Source organism: Pipistrellus hanaki, assembly GCF_964339955.1.
Source record: "Pipistrellus hanaki genome assembly, chromosome: 6".
Classification (NCBI taxonomy): Eukaryota; Metazoa; Chordata; class Mammalia; order Chiroptera; family Vespertilionidae; genus Pipistrellus; species Pipistrellus hanaki.
The window spans coordinates 82,689,646-82,701,797 of NC_140508.1; positions in this window are offsets into that span (position 1 = coordinate 82,689,646).

Below are 12,152 nucleotides of genomic sequence, written 5' to 3' on the forward strand. Positions count from 1 at the left end.
GAGCTTTGACTAGGAATCAGAACCCACAACCTTAATAAATTGGGATCATGCTCTAATCAACTGAACTCTCTGGCCAGAGCCCCTCTGGGATTTCCCAATGGTACTCAGTTTCAGTGAAAATGGCTAGAGCAGGGGCTTAAACATCAAGGTGGATGTGTAAAAAGCTGAGTATCTGCCCACCAGCAGGAAAGACATTCAGTAGGTATGAGGTAAGGATGGAGACTCTGCCTTTTCTCCAAGCATGCACAGACCACACTAGCAAGAAGCCTGCTGAGGCAGCTGATCCCTCACTCCACCACCACAACTCTCCTGGCAGCCCTGTGCACCATCCTCAACCAAGGTTTCCATCTGATAGGTCAATTCCGTGTTAGGGCCCCGGGAAGCCCAGTACGCATCTGCCTGGGGTTCCCGAACTCAGATGGAATTGGAACTCCAGCTTTGCCTGCAGATGGTTCCATCTCCCCTGAGTGTGTCCCTCCAGGAACCTGAGGGGGAGCCTGAAGTGAGGGGCCTGGTCATTTCACTTTCACTGCAAACCAATTACTGTCATCAGAAGGAGAGAGACCGCAGCGCCCTGGCACTGAGACCAGCGAAGGGTAGTGAGCATGAATTATGTATGACACTGGCAATAGAGATAAGAGTGGAATGGGGAAAATCATAACCCTATTAATAATGGAAGTGCAGTTTGTAAACTCTCCACCAGGAATAATTTGCATCGCAATATAAACAGGGAGTATAACACAGAGCAGCCGGCAATGGCGCCTCAGTAAAATGTAAAAGCCACCATTTCAAACATTAAAAGTCATGATTAAATTATAGGGATTTGTTCGGCAGAATGTACAAGGAGAGGGCACGTGTTCCGACTCCATCTGAGCCCGGGGCAACCCTGCCTCACTGTGTCTGCCAGGGGCTTGGTTCCTTGGGACCTTGGCAGTTGTCATCATGATTGTCTGTGGTTGCTGTTGAGTGATCACTAGGCACACCAGGCTGAGCATGTTGCCTGCAATCACTCACCTAATTCTTGAAGAAACCCTAAGAGGGAATCCCTATAACATTCCCTTTTTAAAGTGAGAAAACTGAGGCCCATGGAGGCTAGAGAACTTGGCATCTGGACTGCACAATCGGTATGTTGGGCGTGCTGTGATGCCAACCCAGACACTGACCTCTGAGCCCTCCTGTGCTGCTCTGCTGTCTCTTTGGTAGCAACTCAGGTGCCCCTTCCTGAGCCTGTCAGACAGGACTGATGAGGGAAAAGTGGAAGCATGCTTTAAAAAAAAAATAACTCAGCTGCATATTAGGAACTTGGTCAACCTTTGATCAAGTTATTCTCCATGTCTATGAAAACCTTCTAGGGGGGAAAAATAGCATTCTGATATCTATTAGCTGTTGAGGCATGGTCAGTATTATTAACTATTTATACAGAAAAGCTCTGGGTACAAAGATGGTTTTTATTTCCACAGTATCACATGAAAACTTTGGGAGCAACCCAAATGTTCAATAATCATCAATAGTTAAACAAACAGTGGTGAACCACTGTGTACCCAAGGGGCGAGGGGAGGGTATTGATAAAGAATTGGTAGTAACATGGGAACACACTTCCTCACTTGTTAAGGAAAAGCAAGCTATGAAAAGATAGAATTAGTATGAACTCAACTGGGTAAAACAATGCATGGGAAATATGGGAATGTACCTAAAAGGATAATAAGGTTTATCCCTTTGTGTCAAAAGTGGATACAAAGGTGGTTTTCTTCTCTTCTGTTTCTGTATTTTCCAAGCTTATCCACAGCAAGCATGTGTTACTTTTATAATAGAAAAAATTACATAGATGATATAGATATGGATACAGAGACAGAGATAGATATAGTGTGGTACTCAGTATATGTAAATGTGAAGGAGCCCTCGACACCTCAATTGCAGACGCCAAGCAGAATGAGAACATTTCTCTGTGCTCCCATTTTATCATTCCCATTCCACAAAGTCTTATGGTTCCCGCAAACCGCCCCCCCGCCCCCCGCCTTTCCAGGATCTTCTCTCATTCTCTAGGGTCAACTGGCTCACTGACCTGTCTGCTCAGAACTTCCTGGACAAGAAGACTGGGCTCTGGCTTCCCACACAGGTGAGCAGTACTTCATGTGCAATAGATTTTTCACTCTCATTTCTAGAAGCATTCACCAGTGGGGAGGTACCTGCAGTCATCTGTCCATCAGGCTAGAGAATTTGGCAACCCCATGCTCACTCCCAAGTAAATAAGGGGTGGGGCTTAGAGACAGTGCTGCTTGTCCATGGACCACCTGACCGTGGGATCTCAGGTGAGTTACCTGAGCTCTCTGCACTGCAGCTGACCCACCCATAATTGAGAGTATGTGACTAGCACATGAAAGCCTCTTTCCAACCAGAAGACTGTATAAACATATGCTCATGTGGATGTGAGACAAATCTAAATGTGAAGCATATGAATGCAGTGTCTGAGCACTGAATGCATGCTAACGTAGAGGCCTCTATAGTGACTGCTGCAGAGGGAGGGAGGGAATTTGGGATTGAGCAAGATGACACATCAGTGTGACAATAGTGAGCCTTGGGCAGGGTGGCCTGGCTCCCAGCCTCCCAGATTGGCCAAAGTGCTGCCATCTGGAACAGGCTCAGCTGGCTTTTGTCACCAACGGCCACTGCCCCATCCAGAGACCTGAGAGTCATCATGAGGGAAACCCTAGCAACGGATGTGTCAGGCCTCCTCCTAGTGGATGAGGGGAGCCAGGAAGATGGGTAGGCTCCCAAGGATATGAGGAGTGGGATACCACAGGCCTGGGGACACAGGAGCCCCAAACTGCCTGGAAGGACAGCTCGGAAGCTCTGAGCCCTGGTCAGGAAAGGAACTGACGGCCAATTGCACTCCCCACGGTCCTCAGCACATTACTGACATTCCAGAGAGGAGAGGCAGAGAATTAATTTCATGCTGACTTCCTCCCCCCACACCCAGGCCTCCCCTGCCCACACAATCCCCAGCCACGTCCAAATGAGGGTCTGTGTCTTGTAGGAAGACAAATGATCACAATTAGGAAAATGCCTCTGAGGCCCCCACATTCCATTCCTCCACCTGTTACTCCCCAATATCCCAATGGGGCTGTGGACCCAAATGCTGGGCACAATGGCATGCAGTTGGTGCTCAGTAAAGGGCTGTTGGCTCTGAATCACATGGATGTTTTTAGCTTTGCTTCCCTGAGCTCCCGCTTGCCTGCTGAGAGAACCTTCCCCCTATTCCTAACTCCTATCTCTTCTGAATTTCTCCCATCCTTCTCTATCTAATTTGTCTGATCCTAAATGATTGCAAGAAAAATTAGAGGAGATGTTATGGTTTTTTCTCATTATTTAACATCATTCATTCAAATCACTAGCTTTTCTGGCTTCAGAAGGATAAAAGCACAGAGGTTTAAGACCTGAATGAGAAAGAATAAGAAAATTATAAGGGGTTTGGTCCAGAGGCCAGAGGGAAGAGGAAATACTTTCCAAGCATTTATTATGCTCCAAAGCACTCTGCTTTGCATATATTATTTCATTTATTCATGATAATAACCTCATGAAGTAAGCCTCATTATCCCCCTGTGACATGTGAGGAAACAAGCTTGGAAAATTGACATCATTTCTAAGTACAGATTTCCTTCTTTCTGTCTGGCAATGAATAGGCTGGACCTTGAGTTGGGGTAGTCTAGAGCCTTCCTATGACTCAACGTGTGGTCTACAGACCAGTATCATGTCAACTGGGAGCTTGTTAGAAATGCAGAATCCCTGGTCCCCTCAAACCTATTAAATTAGAATCTGCATTCTAATGATCCCTGAGTGAGTTGTGTGCACATCACCGTTCGAGAAGCCCTGGTCTAGAGCATGGTCTGCATCTTCAGGGTAGCGGCCCAGAGTTTCTGACTCAGTGGTTCTGGGGTAGGAACCCAAGAATTTGTACCTCTAAGTTGCTGCTTGATACTAATGCCACTGGTAAGGGGAGCACATTTTGAGAACCTAGGATCTAAAGATGCCCCAATGGCTCCAGCCATCACCCTTCCTTCCATGCATTTAATTGAGGCCATTTGTTGAGGTTCTGCTGTCACCACATGGCACCACAGCTAAGCCATTGGGGATCCAGACTGAGAAGGAGTCCTGGCTCGCATTCCATCAGAGGAGGTGATATGACAGCAACTAAGTCTAAACTATCTTTGTATGTCTAGGGAACCTGGGTACTGTTGAAGCACTGAAGGGGGCCTTCCAGGTGAGCCTGGGGGCTGAGTAGAGAAGACCTCATAGGAATGGCCGGCAGAGGATCTGAAACAAGCCAGAGGATCCCTTCCTTGAATGTTTGTCTATTTCTACCCATAGGACATTATAAACTCAGGACTTATGGGCTCATTCAAAGAATTCCAAAATATTAGGACATTTTAAAAAATATGGCTGCAATAGATCATTAGGGGGAAAAATGTGTAAAACAGAAATGAACAGGCCTGGTTGGATTGCTCAGTGGTTGGAACTTTATCCCATACATCAAAAGGTTGCACATTTGGTTCCCAGTCATGGCACTTACCTGGGTTTCATTCAATCGATGCTTCTCTCTCTCTCTCTCTCTCTCTCTCTCTCTCTCTCTCTCTCTCTCTCTTTCTCTCTGTCTCTCAAAAGTCAATAAAAACATATCTTCGGGAAAGGATTAAAAAAACAGAAATACATAAACCTTCATTAAATGCCTGCAAAGAATGCAGATGGCAAATACTGAACACAGCTGAACTTGCATACTTAATTTGACATGTGAGTGCATTTTAAAATGTTTTTGATGGTGTCAGATGAAGCATCCAAAATTTGGAAACCCAGGAGGCTGCTAATCTCCTCAACCCACCTGACTCTGTGCTGCAACCCACTCCCCTTTGTGCCTCCACCTGAGAAGGTCCCCCATTGACAGTGTCCCAGCAGCTCACGGAGGCAGGAGGCCTGGAGGCTTGCTCCCAGCTGCCTTTCACCTTCCTTCTGCTCTCAGCCTTCTGCTCCAGAGACTGATGCTGCTTGTCAGCCACCACCCAGGGGTCGGAGAAAGCTTGACCAGGTGCCTGTCACAATCCAGGTACAGCCATAGGTGCTGACACCTGGTCACAGCGTCACCCTGACCTGATCTTATTGGCTTTTACATGTTGCTGCCCAAAAAGATAGCAGGTGACATCAGAGGCCAAAAAAGGGGGTTCTCAGGAGCTGGGGCTCACTTCCCTCCATGTGTGGCAGGAAGGTAGTCACAGAAAAGCTGGGAGGGAAGGGCAGAACATCGGTGGAGCTTTGAAACCCATGAGCTCCTTGGGCAACAGGGCAGCTGAGAGAGGAGTGAAGGTCTGTTCAGATGGGGCACAAAGTCACATGAGTATACCCCATTCCACCACCAATTATAAGGAAATGATCAAGCCTGGGGCCAAAGGTTTATGCACACAAATGGGCATTTCAGTGTCATTTATAAGGGTGGCAAATTAAAAATGTCATCGTTGAATGTGTTACTTTGATCAAGTCAACAAACTCTCGAAGCTTCAGTTGCATCACTGTAAAGTGGGGGGGAAATGATATTCACCTTGTGAATTAATGAAGAAGATTAAATGAGATAATGCATAGAATGTGCATTACATGGTACTTGTCATAGAGTAAAGGTTCACCAAATAGCCATTGCTAAAAGTATATCTTAAAATAACCTATCGTTTACACAGATAGGTGTGCCCAAAGAGTGGGAAATAAAACAGCAATTCAAAGTGGGTTTCTTTCAAAAAAGATTTACTTAAAAGAGGGTCATATCATGGTATAATGCAGAATGACCTTTATCTGTATTTTTTCATGTAAACATGTGCGTATTTAAAATGGAAGAGTGGGCTTTATTTTTCTTATTGGAACTTCAGTGTTGTGAAGAGGTGATCCAGTTGGTTTCACTGCTGGGGATAGAAAAACCTTGACTGAGTGTGGGAAGGGCCCAGGAAGCAGGGTGGAGCCAAGTAGCATGTTTCTAAGTGTGAGTGTGTGTGTGTGTGTGTGTGTGTATGTGTTGTGTGTGTGTGTGTTATGTGTGTGTGTGTGTGTGTGTGTGTTCCCCTCTACATGTGGATTCCCCAGAGCAGTGTTTCAAGATTGTTCTCCACCACCCAGGGGCTTGTTCAAAATGTAAAAGCAAAATTCAGATGGCTGATCAGAATCTTGAGGGAGGAGCCGCCAAGGCAACCTGAACTCAATGTGTAACTCACCCTCAAGAGATTCAAATGCTCTGAATGAGAATAATTTGGTAACCCTGAGTGTAGGGACCTTCTCTCATTCATTTTCAAATCTCCAGTGCCTGGCACATAAGAGCCTTAACAAAACACTCTCTCAATGAACAGATTGATCAATAAATGGATTAATCAATCAACATTTCCTCCCAACTTTGGGGAAAATACACACATCCTGAACTGTATTAGACTGTTAAGTCCCCTAAGGATGAGAACCAAGTACACTCCGTACATGGCAAGGTAGATGTTGAATAAATTCATGGAATGTTACTAATATCGATGGAAAAAACAAAACAAAAGACTCTCTTCTTAGAAGGGCTGACTGCTTCACTGAGCAGCTGGCTCCTGGTCACAGAGGCGAGCATTGTTGGCAGAACCTACCCACCCCAGTGCGGACTCCGGGACTCTGGTGATGGGAGCATGAGCACCCCCACGAAATCTCACCCCCACTGCAATAGACCAAATAAGGTCACAAAATTGACAGTTGTAGCTGCAGTTACTGTCAGATTTACATGTTTCTCTGGAGATGACAAGATTCTTCTCCTCATTTGAGCTTTGCCAGAACACTGGAGTGAGTGTCATCTTCACAGACGAGAAAATAAGGTGACCTGCCCAAGTTTCCTCAGCTACTCAGTGGCACCGACAGGCCACAGGAAATCTGGTGGCTTAACTCTGGTTTCAGAATTCCTTGCTAAGACCCTGTGCTTGCTCTTCTCAGCCAAATAGGCAGATCTGACAGCAGGAAGCACCCACCAAAGGAGTTGAATGGGCCCCTGCAAAAATGTAAGAAATAACAGATGTCAATGGGGGGAAAGGAAACATAGGTACTACTATTTGTAATACTTTAAACAATTAAAAAAAAAAAAGTAATAATCAGGGGGAAAAATGGATTTCACAGGTACCTCTAATTTGTCACCTTTAAATGGCTGGGCCTATTCTCCTTGTTCTCACGGAACTGCAAACACTCCCAGAGGAAGCCCCAGTCCCAACACAGTGGATTTTGTGGTAAGTCCCAGTGTCCCAGAATGGTGTCCATTACTTATCTGGAATTCCAAAATCATGCAACAAATCTAAGTTACAGAGAAGATAAAAATAATGAAGGCAATGCCAGAGGAGAAAACAGAAGAAAAGACAATATTTTTCAAATATTTTCCCAACTGTCATTTTAATAATGGTCTAACAACAGGGTATGCCAATTTCCCTCCACAGATACCTGTGAATGCAAATGCAAAACAAATAGTAATTAACGTCTCGGTGTGAAAATCAGCAATTGGTATTAATTCCACATCAGACCTGAGATTATGCACATTCAAAATCATGATCTGTTTTCAGCAGCAACTGTGACAATCATAGAGAAAACATGGGGATGGGAGGCTCTGAGGATAATAGATTCCACACACCCACCCCCGATATGACCTTTCTCAGCTCCCCACTAAAATATACACTAACACTCTTGTAACTAAGAATCCTAATCAACAGAGTCTCAAATTCAGAGAGTTCCTGTTACTAATTATATCAATGGAAAGGAAGTGATAAAATTAAGTCATTCTTGGACCTGGCCAGGTAGCACCGTTGGTTAGAGCATCGTCTTGATACCCCAAGGTTTTGGGTTCGATCTCTGGTCAGGACACATAGAAGAAGCAACCAATGGATACATAGATAAGTGGAACAACAAATCCATGTTTCTCTCTCTCTCTCTCTCTCTCTCTCTCTCTCTCTCTCTCTCTCTCTCTCACACACACACACACACACACACACACAATACATTTTTAAAATGTAATTAAATCATTCTTAATGACACATCTTGTCTTTTGAAACAGACACTGTCAAGCCTTAGTTCATAGGCAGAGATCTCAGATTTTTCTGATTAAAAAAAAATAGACACTTATAATGCACTCAAAGAGCTTTCTAAAGTCATCCTCCCTGATGTCTCCTCATTTGAAAGACTATCCTATAACCACATAGTGAAGGGAAGGGAAGAGGCCCCAGGTGAGATTTTAGGCAGGCAAAGTCTTAAAGGGAGCTCTGGAAGTAATGTTTCCTAGAGCTTGTGGGTTTTCAGATATTATTTCTAGAGAGAGAGAGAGAGAGAGAGAGAGAGAGAGGGAGAGAGAGACAGGAGATTGTCCCAGAATATTCTGAAATGAATGAACTGTTTCATAATCTACAATAAGAACCAGGGAACAAATATTCCAGGACTATCCAGCAAATTGCACTGCCATTGGTGCATGCAAGAAGATAGAAATCCACCCTGACCAATATGGTAGGCTCTAGCTCTAAGTGGCTGTTTAAATTAATTACAATAAAATAATTAGTTGCTAAGCCCATGAACACATTTTCAGTGCTCAGTAGCCACATATGGCTAGTGGCTAGTTTATTAGACAGTGCAGATACAAAACATGCCCATCACTGTAGAAAGTGTCTAATCTAGGCACTCCAAAAGTAAACTCTGAGTGCTATGTATCTTTTACTTACTCACTCTTTCCCACTCTCTGCTGTGCCCCCAGGAGGCAGGCCTGTGTGGGGTTCAGTAAAGGATCTTCAATTACAAAATCAGAGATCTTCAATGTAAAAGAGAGAGATCTTCAATTACAAAATAAAATGGTATATGCTGCACCAGGCATAATTGATAAAAACAAAAAACAAAAAGAAAGAAACAGCTTGACAGCAAGGGAAAAAATAAATTATAAGTATCCCAAGTAGAAAAGAAAAAAAAAACAAAGATAATGAAAAACACGTTGTTTGCAAATGAGTGGGGAATAAAAAAGCAAAGCAGGCTGAGCTGGCCTCGGAGCTCTCCTTGATAAAAAATTGAAAATAAACAAAATGGCCCACAATATGGAAATTGTTAGTGTACTTACTGAGCCAACCAGATGTTAGAATATTATGCAACTATCAAAAGCAATATGGAACAGGTGTTTCTAATGAGATTGGAAAATGCTTATGATAAATGTTTAGAAAGAAAATAAGGCACTAAAAACACCCATAGCATGCATGTAGGTGCATTAACACATCTATTGTATCTCTGTCCATCCTTTTGTCTGTTTGCATACACAAGTACAAAAAATATTGAGTGCTACTCAGGAGCCAGACATTTCACATCGTTGACCACTCATAGTTTGTGTCTTCCAAAAAATCTGTGAAATAACTCAGATTACATTCACAGTTAAGGGCACTGGGTGTCTGAGAGGTCATGGACTTATCCAAACCATCTAATTAGTGACATAACAAGATTTCATTCAAAATCTAAAACGGGCATTTTTCCATGAGGATATGGACTGAGCCCTGAGTGAAGGGATGGGACAGGAAGCGCTGGAGGAACAAGAAGCCTGAGAATAAGGCTCTGGGGTCTTGACAGAACCCAGGACTAGCCAACTCAAAGGATGATTGATGCTTTATCCGTTTGCTGAGATGTGAACTTACCATCACAACTTCTTTTTTTTAAAATATATTTTATTGATTTTTTTACAGAGAGGAAGAGAGAGGGATAGAGAGTTAGAAATATTGATGAGAGAGAACTATCGATCTGCTGCCTCCTGCACACCCCCTACTGGGGATGTGCCGGCAACCAAGGTACATGTCCTTGACCTGAATCAAACCCAAGACCCTTTCATCTGAAGGCCAATGCTCTATCCACTGAGCCAAACTGGCTTCGGCCATCACAACCTCTTTAGACCTCCATAAGAATTCTCTGTTTAGAGAAAGGAGGACCCCAGGAAGGATGCTGAGCTTAGTTCCAGGAAAGCAGATGAGGAGCCAAGCTTCTGGGAGCCTACACAGCTCTGAGATGCCCACCTCTCCCGAAAGTAAAACTTCCGTGCTGGGCTTGCTGATGGACTTAGGTCTTTGGGAAGTTTTACTGGCAGACACTGAAAAGCATTCAAAGAGAAAAAGAACAAAGAAATTAAAATGTCACCTTCCCCCTGAAAGGGGGCTAGCAGAAGAGAGGATATTTGTCTTGGACTTTTGGATTCTTCATGATATGAAGACCATTGTTCTTCATTCATTCACTCACCCTATTCGTTTTTATAAAGCATCAGGCAGTGTTAGACTCACAGGACACAAAGAGACAACAACATTGCCTCTGCTTCCGGGAACCAGCAGTATGGAAGGGGTAAGGGAGAGGGGGGAAGGTTAAAAGGATAGGGAGTCACAAAACCCATTGTGTGGTTTAGAGAGCTCGCTCTGTGAAATAAGCAAGTGACCAAACTTTCTTACTTCATGAAACCATGTATTTAAACAAAAACAAAACATATCCAAAACAAATGTTATACACATATGTAAACACAGAGAGGCATGGACTGGATACATACCACATTTATGATTGTGTGGTTGCCTTTGGAGAAGGAAAAGGAATACAAAGGATTAAAACATAGGGGACTTCATATTTATCTTTATAAATGTCTTAGAGAGAGAGAGAGAGAGAGAGAGAGAGAGAGAGAGAGAGAGAGAGAGAGAGAGAGATATCATTCAAAACAAATACAACACACAGTGAGCACATATTGTGTGGCTGTGTTTACGTAAGGTTCAAAAATAGGCAAACCAACCTACACCGGATAGCAGTTCCCTTTTATAAGGGTGGGGGAGCAGAATGGCCAGAAGAAGGCAAAACCAGGAGGCTGGAAATGCTCTGTTTCATTTGTGGTCCTGGTTACAGGACTATGTTTACTTTGTGAAAACCCAACAGCTTTACAATTATGGTATGTGCACTTTACATTATGAATGCTATGTTTTAATAAAGGAGAGAGAAATAAAATATGAGAAAGCTAGCATTTGTTAATTTGAAGCAATAAATAGATGGATATTAGAAATATATTTTAGCTGTATAATGCACTCTTCTGTATTTTTTACATTTTTTCCTAATTATATAAATAATGAAAAATAGAAAATACAAATCTAGCTGCAAGGTATAGGGGATAGAGACTGGAGTTAGGCAGACCAACTAAGAAGTCATTTCAAGTGCCCAAGTTATAAAAGATGAGACCTGAACTAGGAATGGCAGCAAGGGTGGAGAGAAAGAGATGGTGAAGGATCCTCAAGACCTGGTAACCACAAGCTATCCCTCCTGGTTGCTCTGCAGACTCTGAGAACTCCATCTGTAGATCTACATCACTAGTGTCTCAGCTGTCCTTGACCATGGAAGAGCCCCTTATCATTTGTGGGATGAGATGTATTTGGCCCGGATATCATCTTCCCCAAATGCCTCCTATTAGCCTGCTCTCCTCCATCCTAAAGCTCACCCCCATCCAAGTCATTCCCCCAGAGCCTTTTGATTGGTTTAAGCATTAAACAGGAGATTCCCTGGGATGGGGTGATCCATTATTGAACTAGGTCTAATCAGCATGATTAGTTTGTCTGATTAATAAGCTTTCACTACCTGTTGTCCCCAGTCTGAGAGGAAGCCGTGCAGAGCTCTGTCAGCAGGTAGGCAAAGGCTCCATGTCTGATACTTTCAGGGGAGAGGAGGACACTGCAGGAGGTGACTCTGAATTATAGGGGCACCAAGCCCACAGCAGCTCTTGTCCAAATGGAACTATAGAAGAAGCAAAGGCATGGGATGGGCAGCCCTCACCAGCAACACTGCAGCATCCATCTGGTGCTGTCCTATGCACACCCTACAGAAAGGACCATGAGTTAGGAACATTTCTCAAACCCCCATAGGCAGAGGGTTTCTCCTTTCCCTTCTCAGATAGGAGCAGTAGGGGCATAAGCAATTGCTATTTCTGTCTCCATCCCCTCACTCCTCCCATCCTGTGGGAAGAAAATGATTGATCTGATTGGTGAATGGAAAGAGTCCATCCACTGGGCCATATTTGCCAGAGCAGGAGTACTATAGGGTCTCTGCCCATCTCTCCCTCCTATATGCTCTTCTCCTTAGACCTTCATATT